Consider the following 14,626-nt stretch of genomic DNA (forward strand, 5'->3'; position numbering starts at 1 on the left):
GCGACTTGAACGTGGGTTCGGGCACCCGTCGTTATTTTACTGGTAGGAACGAAGTGAACCAGCCTACAATAGATTATATCGTCCGTCCGTGTAGCAACATCGCCCCCTACTGCAAACACTTGGCAGGACCCTACAAAAACCTTTAGACTGTGACGCTTTCCTGGCTAAACAAGTGTAACATTCCCTTATAATTCCCTGAGATAGCTTTTAATTAAAACATTTAAATTAAAAATTAACTCACAGCGGCCTAAAGCCTACAGCTAGGCCTAAAGCCTAGAACTAGGCCTCAAACTCTCCCTTCATATCGTCCGATTAGGTGTAGCAACATCGCCCCCTACTGCAAACACTTGGCAGGACCCTACAAAAACCTTTAGACTCAGTGAGGCTTTCCTGGCTAAACAAGTGTAATAATACATTATGTTTATATTCTTTGGTTATTCGTTCCTACCAGCCCACCCCGCAGGGTCCTGTTTGTTAATTCATTCGGTCAAAAAGAGCAAAAGGTGTCCTCTTAAAAAATAGCTTTTATTAAATATTTCGCTTCGACGTTTCACAAACGTGACCGTGCAAAATAAAGTTAACGGACCTTCCGCTACCGCGCTTACGCAATCTGGCTTGGCGATGAGGGTTGTGGTGTCGGCGGGGGGAGCGTGAATGCGAGGCGGGGAATAAAGCGAGGGGAGTAGGGAGGGGAGGGGGGTGCATTTTTGTCACGCGACGACATCTGCGAAAGTCAACGGCTCGCAAGAAATGTGTGAGCCCCCCCCCCCCCCCTCCGAGCAAGCCACCGGTTTGAGAGCGACGTGCGTTCCAAAGAAAACAACGGCTCCCGTGGGGGGTGGAGCGTTCGCTGGGCCGAGAAAGTGTTGGTTTACAGCCCCCCCCCCCCCGTGGCGTGCCTTGACTCGCAGCGAGCGGAATGTCCGGTCCGTCCGTTGGCTGAAAGGTTTTTGTTTTTGACTTTCTGGTTCAGTGGAGTTGCTGCTCGGCTTGCACCGCTGCCCCCCACAGCGGAGTAACGGTGAGCAGTGGGGGGGGGGGGGGGGGGGGCGGGGGGTAGAGTCTGTAAGGTCCATGACGATGATCGGGCTTGCCTCCTGTTGGCGTGAGATGGGAGAATCCCACCTGGTTCCACCCCGGTCCTCCGTGCACCCGGTCTGCAAAGTCGGACCCCGGTCACGGTGTTGGTGGCGGTCACGGTGTTGGTGGCGGTGGTGGTGGTGGTGGTGGCGGTGGCGGTGCTGGCGGTGGTGGTCGCGGTGGTGGTCGCGGCGGCGGCGGCGGTGGTGTTGGTGGCGGTGGTGGTGGTGGCGGTGGCGGTGGTGGTGGTGGCGTCTGTCCACGGGCCCCTCCCACCCACCCCTCGGCACTTTCACGAGCTCGCCTTCGGTTCACCTTGGCGTGCTTTCGCGAAGGTGAACTGAAGGCGAGATCGAGCTGCGGCAAAGTCCTGGCGCCGGGGGTCTTCCCCGTCAATGATTAAGCTGTCCGTGCTGCTGCTGCTGCTGCGCTTTGGTTTGTCACGTTCCCCGCCACCCTGCGATGTCCTCTAGCCGCCCACCCCCCCCCCCCCCACCGTGTCCTTGGCCCACCGGTCATCCCCGCAACGGAGCTGCTCGGCTCAATGTGGGACGGGGGAGGGGGGGGGAGGCCACCCGCCTGCTGAAATAACAAATCGTGACCGCGAAGAGGTGAAGCAGTGGACCTGCGGTGCCGTGTCGACGGGAGCCCTACCTGGCGGGGTGGAGGGGGGGTGCGACAATGCCCACCCCACACCCCCCACACCCCCCCACACCCCCCCCCCCCCCTCCAGCCTCGCGCCCTCTCTCCCCCGTCGTGGAAGCGTTCTGTTCCAAGAAGGACCGTGCGGACCCGACGAGAATCTTCGTGCGAATCGTCGCGGTTGTGTTCGTTCGTGATGGGTTCCCTCCTGTCCAGAGGTCGCAACCGGGTACCCGATACCCGTACCCGGCCGGGTACAGGTACCCCGTTTGCGACCCTGGTGCGGCCGGGTACGGGTAGCAGCACGTGACACCCCAACCAATGAGTGAGAAGGCCGTGAGTCACCGTTTGTCACTCATTTCCCAACGTCTTGTCTCTTCTCACAATTCAAGTTCCTAGAATCAACCCACCCGCGCCTGCAACGTGGCTTCATCCCAGAGGTCGCAATCAGGTACCCAATACCCATCTACCCTACCCGTACGGGTACCCGTTTGCGACCCTGGTGCGGCCGGGTACGGGTAAGGAATCAAAACCCGTTGGCGACCTCTGCTCCTCTCCGCCCGCCCGCCTCGCTGTCTAAGCGGGGTCCAGAGCGACGAGTCGCTGCTTGCCGCTGCCGGGAAGTTCACCGGGCGCTTGGCTCATCTGCTGCGTGAACCGCCGTCGCTTGAACCTGCAGAGAGCGACGGGAGGGGGGGGGGTGAGGCAGAGAGCGACGGGAGGGGGGGGGGTGGTGAGAGACACGGGGAGGTGATGGCACGCAGGAGGACAACGCGCGGCGATGGAGCTTTGCCCCAATCCTCGCCAGCTGGCTCGACGAAACTCGACTAGCACAGAGACTCGTAGAGTTGCATATAGATACAGAGATGAATGCATAGAGACTCGTAGAGTTGCATATAGATACAGAGATGAATGCATAGAGACTCGTAGAGTTGCATCGGGATACAGAGAGAACCCGTAGAGACGCATCGGTTTGCCCGATCCTAGTAAGCCGGCTAAACGAACTTAAACAAAACTAACTATAAACTTCATCTTATTGGTTCTTTCGGTAAAGTCACGTAGAAGGGAAGTAATAAAATAATAAAAATAAAACATAATAAGTCACGTAGAAGGGAAGTAATACAATAATAAAAATAAAACATAATAAAAATATTTTTATTATTTTGTTACTTCCCTTCTACGTGACTTTACCGATAGAACCAAGAAGATGAATCCCTGCAGTCACGAACGCTTTAAATCGAAATTTAACTATAAATTATTATACAATTTTTTTTATTTTACCAGGCAAGGCCCACTGAGCTATATAGCTATTTTTCAGAAGGTGCCTGGCCCAAAATTATTGCTCAACGAAGTGGCTTATCATCATGTAAACGTGTGAGTTGAGTGTGGAGGTAAAACCCGTGGGGACCCGGAGAAAAATCTACACGACCACGGGGAGAGAGAGAGTCACGCAAACTTCCAAATATGCAGCAGCAGGCATCAGGGTCACGGGATCGAACCCACGACCTCCTGCATACCACACGAGGTAGTCAACATCTCGCCACCGTGATGATGATGAGAGAGAGATGCAAACTCCAAATATACAGCAGCAGGCATCGTCAGGGTCGGGATCTGATCCACGATCTCCTGCATACCAGGCGAGGTAGTCAACATCTAGCCACCGTGATGATGAGAGAGAGACGCAAACTCCAAATATACAGCAGCAGGCATCGTCAGGGTCGGGATCGAACCCACGACCTCCCGCACACCAGGCGAGGTAGTCAACATCTCCTAGCCACCGTGATGATGATGATGAGAGAGAGAGACACGCAAACTCCAAATATATAGGAGCAGGCGTCAGGGTCAGGATCGAACCCACGACCTCCTGCATACCAGGCGAGGTAGTCAACATCTCCTAGCCACCGTGACGATGATGATGAGAGAGAGACGCAAACTCCAAATATACAGCAGCAAGCATCGTCACTGTCACGGGATCAAACCCACGACCTCCTGCATACCACGCGAGGTAGTTAACATCTCCTAGCCACCGTGATGATGATGAGAGAGAGACGCAAATTCCAAATACACAGCAGCAGGCGTCAGGGTCGGGATCGAACCCACGGCCTCCTGCACACCAGGCGAGGTAGTTAACATCTCCTAGCCACCGTGATGATGAGAGAGACGCAAACTCCAAGAATACAGCAGCGTGCATCGTCAGGGTCACGGGATCGAACCCACGACCTCCTTCATACCAGGCGAGGTAGTCAACATCTAGCCACCGTGATGATGATGATGAGAGAGAGACGCAAACTCCAAATATACAGCAGCAAGCATCGTCACTGTCACGGGATCAAACCCACGACCTCCTGCATACCAGGCGAGGTCGTCAACATCTCCGAGCCACCGTGATTATGAGAGAGACACAAACTCCAAATATACAGCAGCAGGCATCGTCAGGGTCACGGGAACGAACCCACGACCTCCCGCACACCAGGCGAGGTCGTCAACATCTAGCCACTGTGATGATGATGATGAGAGAGAGAGAGAGACACGCAAACTCCATATATACAGCAGCAGGTGTCAGGGTCGGGATCGAACCCACGACCTCCTGTATACCAGGCGAGGTGGTCAACATCTCATAGCCACCGTGGCAGCGAGGAGACTGGCGAGGAGCAGCGTGCCGGGAATTCGAGTTTCGTATCTTCGGCCGCGAAGAAATAAAGCCAAGTGAACTGCGGCGAGGGGGAAACGTCACGGCGATGGCCGATGGCCGAGACTCATGGCGCCACGGGGTCAGGAGGTGACCTCCGCTGACTGTGGACACCACGGGGTCACCACGGGGTCATGAGGTGACCTCCACTGACTGTGGACACCACGGGGTCACCACGGGGTCACCACGGGGTCAGGAGATGACCTCCACTGACTGTGTGACACCACGGGGTCACCACGGGGTCATGAGGTGACCTCCACTGATCGTGGACACCACGGGGCCATGAGATGACCTCCACTGACTGGACACCACGAGGTCACCACGAGGTCATGAGATGACTACTGACTGGACACCACGGGGTCACCACGGGGTCATAAGATGACCTCCACTGACTGGACACCACGGGGTCACCACGGGGTCATAAGATGACCTCCACTGACTGGACACCACGGGGTCACCACGAGGTCATGAGATGACCTCCACTGACTGGACACCACGGGGTCACCACGGGGTCATGAGATGGCCTCCACTGACTGGGTGACACCACGGGGTCATGAGATGACCTCCACTGGCTGGGTGACACCACGGGGTCACCACGGGGTCACCACGGGGTCATGAGATGGCATCCACTGCGCAGACGCCACAATTCAGACGGCTCGTTTGCGCGAGCTGCGGTCACCAGGGTCACGTTGTCCGTCTTTGCCAAATGTCGTCCTGTTCATTGTTGCTCTTTTTAAAAAAATTTTTTAAAAAATAGTATAATTTCCTAACAAACAAAACATAATATCCTGACAAAAAAATGTACGAAGTGACGACTGCAATGCGTGAAGTTATACATTAATATTATACCTTGTACGTTACATTCATACTTTGTTGATTAGTTTCCGCAGTAATTTCCGGCGATGCATAGCTGGAATCAATAGCGGTGCCAGGATTTTCAGGTCGGGGGTGGGGGGCAACCCCTCCAGCAATGACAAATGATAGAGGAGTTGTTAGTAAGTAAAGAGTTGTTAGTAAGTAAGGAGTTGTTAGTAAGTAAAGAGCTGTTAGTAAGGAGTTGTTAGTGAGTAAAGAGTTGTTAGTAAGTAAAGAGCTGTTAGTAAGGAGTTGTTAGTAAGTAAGGAGTTGTTAGTAAGTAAGGAGTTGTTAGTGAGTAAGGAGTTGTTAGTAAGTAAGGAGTTGTTAGTGAGTAAGGAGTTGTTAGTAAGTAAGGAGTTGTTAGTAAGTAAGGAGTTGTTAGTAAGTAAGGAATTATTCTTTGGTTCTTTCGGTAAAGTCACGTATAAAGATAAAATAATAAATTAAATTAAGTACTAGCATACGACGTTTCGAATGCAACACAAGCAATCATCATCAGGTATAAATGAAATAGAAACACAAATCTAGTATACTTAGAAATGTAATGTAATACAACAGAGAGTCGGATAGCATAACAGTCAACACCCTACCTGGTTGATTACGTTCTTCCTGAGAATGCAAAATTTGAGAGAGAGATTAAACACAGAACCAGAAACATATAGACAGACATATAAGCAGACAGATATCACAGAGATACACACAGAGAGAGAGAGAGCAAGAGAGAAGTAAGGAGTTGTTAATAAGTGAGGACTTGTTAGTAAGTGAGGACCTGTCCCTTGCTGTTTATTCGACGCGTGTGCGGCGATGACGCAGACATCGATCTATGGTCGAATTCGAACCGCGTTGTGTGATCGCCATCGCGCTCGCTGAAGGTGTTGATGCCTTCAGGGAAGTCGTGTGCTGTATACGCAACTTGCACACAATTCTGAGTCACTTATAACCGCTTTGCCGTTACTTATTGCCAATTGTGGACTCAGACTATTATCCTATCATCTCATCGAGTCCCTGGCACGTAATAATATGCTACACAGTGGCAGTGGGGGTCACAAAATGCTGATTAATTACTAATAAACCCCAATGATCCGATCGAAATTAGGGATTTCGATCAGATCATTGGGGGGGGGGGGGGGGCACGTGCCATACACCCCCCCCCCCCCGGCTCCGCCAGTGGCTGTAATTGGGCAATGGTTGTGGTTTATTGAAACTGCGCGCAACTGGTGCCAATTTTGCAACGTCTCACGAGCATAAGAAGAAGATGGATCGGCACCATGTCTCCTTCACGCAATCTTTTGGTCCGCAAACAAATAAACATATCTCCCACAATTCTAGATTTGAAGCTTTCGTGACTGCAAGGATTCATATTCTTAGGTTTTTTCGGTAAAGTCACGTAGGTAAAAATGTTTTAAAATTAATAAAAGTAAAATAAAATAAAAATCACGACGTTTCGGAGGCAACACAAGAATAGACTGCTTACCATATTAATAAAAAGTGTGTCGTACTTGGCCCTTCCACTCTCCAACCATTATATATACGGAGTGGTAGTTCTTGCAATCTCTCATTCACTTGATACAGCTGTCGTGGCTGTGACGGTACCACCTGAAGACGGAAGCTTGTGTTGCCTCCGAAACGTCGTGATTTTTATTTTATTTTACTTTTATTAATTAAACATTTTTTTACCTACATGACTTTACCGAAAAAACCTAAGAATATATCTCCCACAACCCATGCCTCCCCCCCCCCCCCACGACCTTCCGTTTCGCGTCGTTTCGCCAGCTGTGATTCGGCACCAGCGCGGTTGGCTAACGTACGGTGCGAAAGAAGTTCAACGTGCAACCAACAACTCTGGGCTCGTTTCGAGTCGGGCTTGCCCTTGAATCGTTGCCGGTGAACTTTGCCCAGACGCTTCTAGGCAAGGTTCGAATCCAACAGACCGCCCTGGTTAATACGGCCGTGCGCGTGTCAGCCGTGGGGGAGCGGTGGTGCAACGGTGTAGCGCGTTGCGTTCCGAACCCGGTGGAGCCGAGTTCGATTCCCGCTCGTAGCCAACGGTGATGATTATATTCATCGGAACCCGTCCTGGGGCCTCCCCTACTTCGACTCAGCCTGAAATGAGTACCTGCTGCGGTGTTAAAACATCGCCACTAGGGAGACAAAGGCGGTCAGGCGTGGTGTTGGTCACCTCCCCCCCCCCCTCGTGCCGTGCCAGCCTCCAAAGGTTGCGCGCTAACAGTACTTGCCCCAACAGTCTGTTAAGGCTACACGGGGGGTCTTTGTCTGTGTTAGCTGCAAGGATCCACGCGGCACCCATCGGTTGTCGCTCCCCGCAACGCGAGCGCTCAGATGACATCACGCAATTTTGGACGATTTTTGACCCCCCCCCCCCCCTCGTCACACGGTGTCACAAAAAGTCAGACCCCCCCTCACTCAAATATGACGTCACAAAGCTCTGCCCCCCCCAAATAAAACATGCTTCAAATCGCTTTAAACTATTGTCATCGTAGTGCGTATTTAATGTGGCGCTGCACTCTGATGTTGTAGGAGAAAACATTTATCAAAACGTCTATTTAATTAAGTAGAACGTGTTGTCTAGATTTATTTAAAGTTGCGCGTTTTTACGTGACGTCACATTTCTCACCCCCCCCCCCCCCCTCGTCACACATCGTCACAAATGTCTGCCCCCCCCCCTCCCCCCAGGTGCGTGACGTCATTTATGGACGGCCCCCCCCCCCCCCAGGGCCACGCAGAGTTAATAACTCACCGGTGTTGCTGAAGTAGTAACCAATTACATCTCGACCTGAAGCTTTCGTGACCGCAGGAATTCCTCTTCTGTGGGCCTTTCGTTAAAGTCGCGTCGATGGGGTCAAAGAAAATAACGAAAACGACGACGTTTCGACCGCTTGCGTCGCGATCGAAACGTCGACGTTTTCGTTATTATCTTTGAACTTATCTACGTGATAATAGGGGTTTTTTCCCCTTTTTTTCTGGCAACAAAACTGAAACCTTTTGTGTCTGCATTAACCACAATACTTGCGGTCAAAATGCAAACCAAAAAACATACTATGATAATAAATGCATTGTCATCATGGGACCTCCTTTGCCAGTACCAAAATAGATGACGCTTTTTGGCGTCATCTGGTCGAACACCATATGAGACGAGGCTCTAAAGAAAGCTGTCTCTGGTGTGGACCAATTAGTTTCAAGGACAATGCATAAATTATCAGAGTATTGTTTTTTGTTTGCATTTGACTGCAAGTATTGTGGTTAATGTAAGCATGATTCCTTGCAAAAGGTGTCAATTTTGTTGCCAAAAAAAGGGGGAAAACCCTATTAGTAAAGGCATTGTCCTTGAAACTGATTGGTCCACACCAGGGACGGCTTTCTTTTGAGCCTCGACCCAATGGGTGCTAGACCAGAGGACGCCAAAAGGCGTCCACAGCTCAAGGGCAATGCACCATCAAAGTAACGAGAGCTCGGGGTGAGCATCTACATCATTAGACCTCCTTTGCCAGTACCACAATATAATAATATTGTACCCTAACGATGTAGATATTTACCCAGAGCCCTCCTTCAGCCCGCCGGCGTGTAGGAGACATTGTAAACATTGTAAATGTTGTAAATCTACAACATTGTAAACATTGTAAATGTTGTAGATCTACAACATTGTAAACATTGTAAATGTTGTAGATCTACAACATTGTAAACATTGTAAATGTTGTAGATCTACAACATTGTAAACATTGTAAATGTTGTAGATTTACTCTCTGCTGAAGCAGTAAACTAATTGGCGCGTTTTGTTCACGTGACAACCCTTACCGGCCGTGTCGGGTGGTGGAGGTTTACGACGCAACATTCGTACTCACGCGGTCTAACCCAAGAAGCCTTGACTATGAATAATAGTGGTCGCGAAATGCGACTGCGCGTCAAACTCCATTGTGGAGTTAACGTCTCGCCGCCGCGGCCGCCCCGTGAAGACGACGGGGGCGCGTGACACGCGAGGTGTGACACGTGACGTGATGCGACGCGTGACGTGGAGCATGACGTGTGCGTGACGTGGAGCGTGACGTGACACGTGACGTGACGTGGAGCGTGACGCGAGGCGTGATGTGGGCGTCACGTGACTCGGAGCGTGATGTGACGTGCGCGCGTCGCGTGACGTGACTCGGAGCATGATGTGGCGCGTGACGCGTGGGCGTGACGTGAGTGTCACGTGACTCGGAGCGTGATGTGGCGCGTGACGCGACGTGGCGCGTGACGTGGAGCATGATGTGGAGCGTGACGTGGGCGTGACGTGGGCGTGACGTGAGCGTCACGTGACTCGGAGCGTGACGTGGCGCGTGACGCGTGCGTGACACGTGACGCGTGCCGTGACGCGTGCGTGACATCACGCGTTGCCATGGCCACCTGTAGCAGCACCAGGCCCAGGCGGCGAGCGAGGCGGCGGCGACGAGCACGAGCATGAGGGCGAGCACGAGCAGCGGCTCGGCGGGGACCAGCGGCGCCGCCGGCTCGTCCTGACGCTGACGCAGCGACATGAAGTGGCAGCGGTGGCCCTCGAAGCCCGGCGAACACCTGGGGGGCAGGGGGGCAGGGGGGGCAGGGGGGGCAGGGGGGGGCAGGGGGGGAGGCGCAGGTGCATCGAGAGAGGTTTAGCTTTCGTTTAGACCGGAAGATGATTGATTACATTATTCTTGGTTCTTTCGGTAAAGTCACGTAGAAGGGAAGTAATAGAATAATAAAAATAAAACGTAATTGTTTTATTATGTAATAAAACAATAATAATAAAACATAATTATTTTATTATTGTAATTAAATTTCGATTTAAAGCTTTCATAAAAATAAAACATAATAAAATAATTATCTTTTATTTTTATTATTTTATTACTTCCCTTCTACGTGACTTTACCGAAAGAACCAAGAAGATGAATACCTGCAGTCACGAAAGAAGCTTTTAATCCAAATTTAATTACATTATTGTTGACGTAATTTTAGAGAGCCAGAATAAACTAAACGATGTGATTTCACAAGTTCACACTCGATTCATAATGCTTTAGCCCACCGGTGCATCTGATGAGTTAAACGATGACGTTAACCTGCTGCTGCTGTTCTATTTAAGAGCCCTCACCATTCTGGCGAATTACCCGATGATGCTGGATGCAATTACCAGCGAAACGTCGTACTACTCAAAAATTGTAAATGTTGTGGTTTCACGCTTCAACACACCGGTGGGCTAAAGCAGTGAACTATTTTGTCTTTTGTCAACGTGACACTTTTTTTTACTGATTGGCCGTGTCGGGTGGTGGAGGGTTACGACACATTTATAAATAACGCGATCTAAACCCAAAAACGTTGATTATGAATCATATTGGTCGCGAAAGCCTGCTACGTGCTAAACGTATTTCACCAGGCAAGGACCAGTGAGCGAGAAAGATCGTTTTCAGAAGCGACCGGGCCACACGTGATTGCTCGACAGAGTGGCTCATCGCCACGTGGAGATTGATATCAGCAGCTAAGTCGTCTACAACGCGCTGTGATGTCGAGTCTAAATGTGGAGGGGAAAACCGGAGGACCCGGAGAAATATCCACGCGAGCATGGGGAGAGAGAGACACGCAAACTTCACATATACAGCAGCAGGCATCGTCAGGGTCTGGATCGAACCCACGACCTCCTGTGTACCAGGCGAGGTAGTCAAATCTCCTAGCCACAATGATGACGATGAGAGAGAGAGAGACACGCAAACTCCAAATATACAGCAGCAGGCGACAGGGTCGGGATCGAACCCACGACCTCCTGTAAACCAGACGAGGTAGTTAACATCTCCGAGCCACCGTGGCGATGATGAGAGAGAGAGACACCGCAAACTTCAAGTATACAGCAGCAGGCGTCAGGGTCGAGATCGAACCCACGACCTCCTGTATACCAGGCGAGGTAGTTAACATCTCCTAGCCACCGTGGCACCCAATCATAATAAAGGTATCCTGCTGCACATATTACATATTAAAGTAACTCGTAAAGTTTTCTTTGATGATCAAAAACACACACTGCATCAACTGGTGTGAAACATGTTAAATTGTAAAACGCACCAACAATCTGCATTTTAAATGCGTTACCGGTTTCTTTTTTACATTTGCAGTAAAACCCCTCGCTCTGCGCGAGATCTGGACTCGCGCGACGTATGGGGCCGTCCATAAATGACGTCACGCGATTTTGGACAATTTTTTTACCCCCCCCCCCCCCTCGTCACACGGCGTCACAAAAAGTCAGACCCCCCCCTCCCTCAAATATGACGTCACAAAGCTCCCCCCCCAAGACCATATTTCCATTTTGAAAATAAAACATGCTTCAAATCGCTTTCAACTATTGTCATTGTAGTGCGTGTTTAATGTGGCGCTGCACTCTGATGTTGTAGGAGAAAACATTTATTTAAAAAGTCTATTTAATTAAGCAGAACGCGTTGTCTGTATTTATTTCAAGTTGCGCGTTTTTCCGTGACGTCACATTTTTCAAACCCCCCCTCCACCCCTCGTCACACATCGTCACAAATGTCTGACCCCCCCCCTCCCCCCCTAGGTGCGTGACGTCATTTATGGACGGCCCCTTTGTGCCTACAGACCACCGACACTGGGGTGGTGGCACACAGAATGTTTCGATTTGAAGCTTTCGTGACTGCAGGGATTCATCTTCTTGGTTCTTTCGGTAAAGTCACGTAGAAGGGAAATAATAAAATAATAAAAATAAAACATAATGAAATATATTATTTTACTTGATTATGTTTAGTTTTTATGATTTCCTTATTTCCATTCTACGTAATAAAATATTATATTATTTTATTATGTTTAATTTTTATGATTTTATTACTTCCCTTCTACGTGACTTTACCGAAAGAACCAAGAAGACACAGAATGTTGTTACATTTGTCACCGTCCGCTGCGGAGATGAGGCACGTGCCCTCGGCTGCCCGCCGAGTCGTCAGTCTCGCAGCGATTCAGCTCTGAACTCGCAGCTGAGCGTTTGTGTTTCGACTGCAAGCTTTCGTGACTGCAGGGAATTCACATTCTTGGTTCGGTAAAGTCACAAGCTCTCTTTCTTCACCTGAGGGCGGCTGCTTGCGTTGCGGCCGAAACGTCGTGAGAATTTTATCATGTTTTATTTTTATTATTGTATTATTTCCCTTCTAACGTGACTTTACCGAAAGAACCAAGAATATGAGAGTTTGTACTTCATACGTAGTTAACAGTCTTGCCAAGTTGCGTTTTTGAAGAATACCACGTTATGGAAAATAATATCGACAAATAATCATTCGAATGTATCAGTGCACATTCCATCCTAGGATTCCACTGTGGCAATCCATGAAAAGCAGGAAACAAAAAACAGAACCAGCGGGCAACTGACTAAACTGAAGAGGCAAGGTCACTTTAACAAGATGGGTTTTTTTTAAAGCAGACTTCTTAAATATAAATATAGCTACCGACTCCGTTACATCAAGTTCAAGTTCATGTATTAGGTGTAGCCCTGTGAGCCATTCGGCTCTTGAATCGGGTGCAACCGCAACAAACAAAAAACAAAAACATGAGCAAGAAAACATCTTAAAGTGACTATGTGCAAACAGAAAATCCAAGAAAAGACAGCAAAATATTGCAGAAAAGCACCGTACACCAACGCTGTGTGCAAAAATCCCAGTGGGATGCAAGTCAAACAAAAACAACAACAAGACAACTTAGATTAAGGCCATCAGTCTAACTCTGTACTACAACAAACAAACATGGCTAAACCAAAAAACTTTTCGAAAATCACCAAAATAAAGCCATAAAAGCAATGAAACAGTGATCATCGCCTGTGAGTGCCACGCTAAAAAAGTCCGGTAGCCAAAAGAGTGCTGAGCAGTTGTAGATCAGAATATCTCAAGGACCTTGATGGAATATATTAATGTATCAGTTTCTGCAAGTCATGTGGGGTGGTGAGCCCTTTTAAAGCCTTATATGTTAATAGCAGTGTCTTAAAACAGTCTGCTGCCTCAGCAGCGGACCATGCTCTCCCACCTGATGACGGACGCTTGTGTTGCGCCCGAAACGTCGTCGTTTATTTAATTTTCTACCCACGTGACTTTTACCGAAAGAACCAAAGAGAATGGATTCCTGCAGTCACGAAAGCTTGGAATCAAGATCGCAGTGTCTTAAATTCCATTCTTTCTAGATTTGAAGCGTTCGTGACTGCAAGGATTCATACGCTTAGGTTTTTTCGGTAAAGTCACGTAGGTAAAAAATGAAATTAAAATTAATTAAAGTAATAATAGAAATAAAATAATAAAATTCACGACGTTTCGGAGGCAACACAAGTATCCGTCATCAGGTGGGACCGTCACAGCTAAAATTACTGCATCAAGTGTGGAAAATTCCAAAAGACCAGCCCTTAAATACTAGTTAAGGCGGAAGGGGCTTATCTGAATGTGGTTGTGTTGAATGTGGTGTGATTTATTATTTTATTGTATTTCCATTATTACTTTTATTAACTCTTAAAATCCATTTCTCGATTTAAAGCTTTCGTGACTGCAGGGATTCATTTTCTTGGTTCTTTCGGTAAAGTCACGTAGAAGGGAAATAATAAAATAATAAAATAAAACATAATAAAATACAATTCTCACGACGTTTCGGCCACAATGCAAGCAGCCGTCCTCATGTGAAGACCAGGTCTGTCGGGGAGGCAGCGTCTGAACGCCGACAGACCTGGTCTTCACCTGAGGACGGCTGCTTGCGTTGTGGCCGAAACGTCGTGACAATTATTTTATTATGTTTTATTTTTATTATCTTAAATTCCACTCGGAATAAGACTGGTCGCCAATGAAGAGAGCTAGAGAGAGAGATAAGAGGACTGGTGTAAAGTTCCCACGGTGCACGTGGTTAGGATGCTCAGGGCTGCGATAATCCCGCAAGAGGGGAGCAGCAGACGCAGCTGTCAGCAGAGGCTCACAGCTCTCCCATTGGAGGACGAGGCGCTGAGCCGAATGAAAGGTCCCTAGCGGGGGGACGTGATTGGGTTACGACTTACTGGTCTCAGCTCGTGGATTTCATCACACGTGTCAGCCAAGGCCGTAGCCGTGGAGTCAACATTGGGGGGGGGGGGCAAATCTTACAGGGGGTCTGGGGGGTCCCAACCCAGAAAAAAAAATCTAAATTTGAAAACTCATTTCCTGCCTAAAATATAAAAAAAAATTCTAACACATGGGTCGGACTTTTTATGTATTTTTTACAATAATGTCTAATAGTGTATTGTATTACTTTGCTCTGTTTTTACTTTTTTTTTTTACCTTTTCTTGATTCATTGTATGTAATGGCAGAGATTAGGGATTAATAAAGTACAAC

Source organism: Lethenteron reissneri, chromosome 1 (assembly GCF_015708825.2).
Source record: "Lethenteron reissneri isolate LAM-NWPU_2019-01 chromosome 1, ASM1570882v1, whole genome shotgun sequence".
NCBI lineage: Eukaryota > Metazoa > Chordata > Hyperoartia > Petromyzontiformes > Petromyzontidae > Lethenteron > Lethenteron reissneri.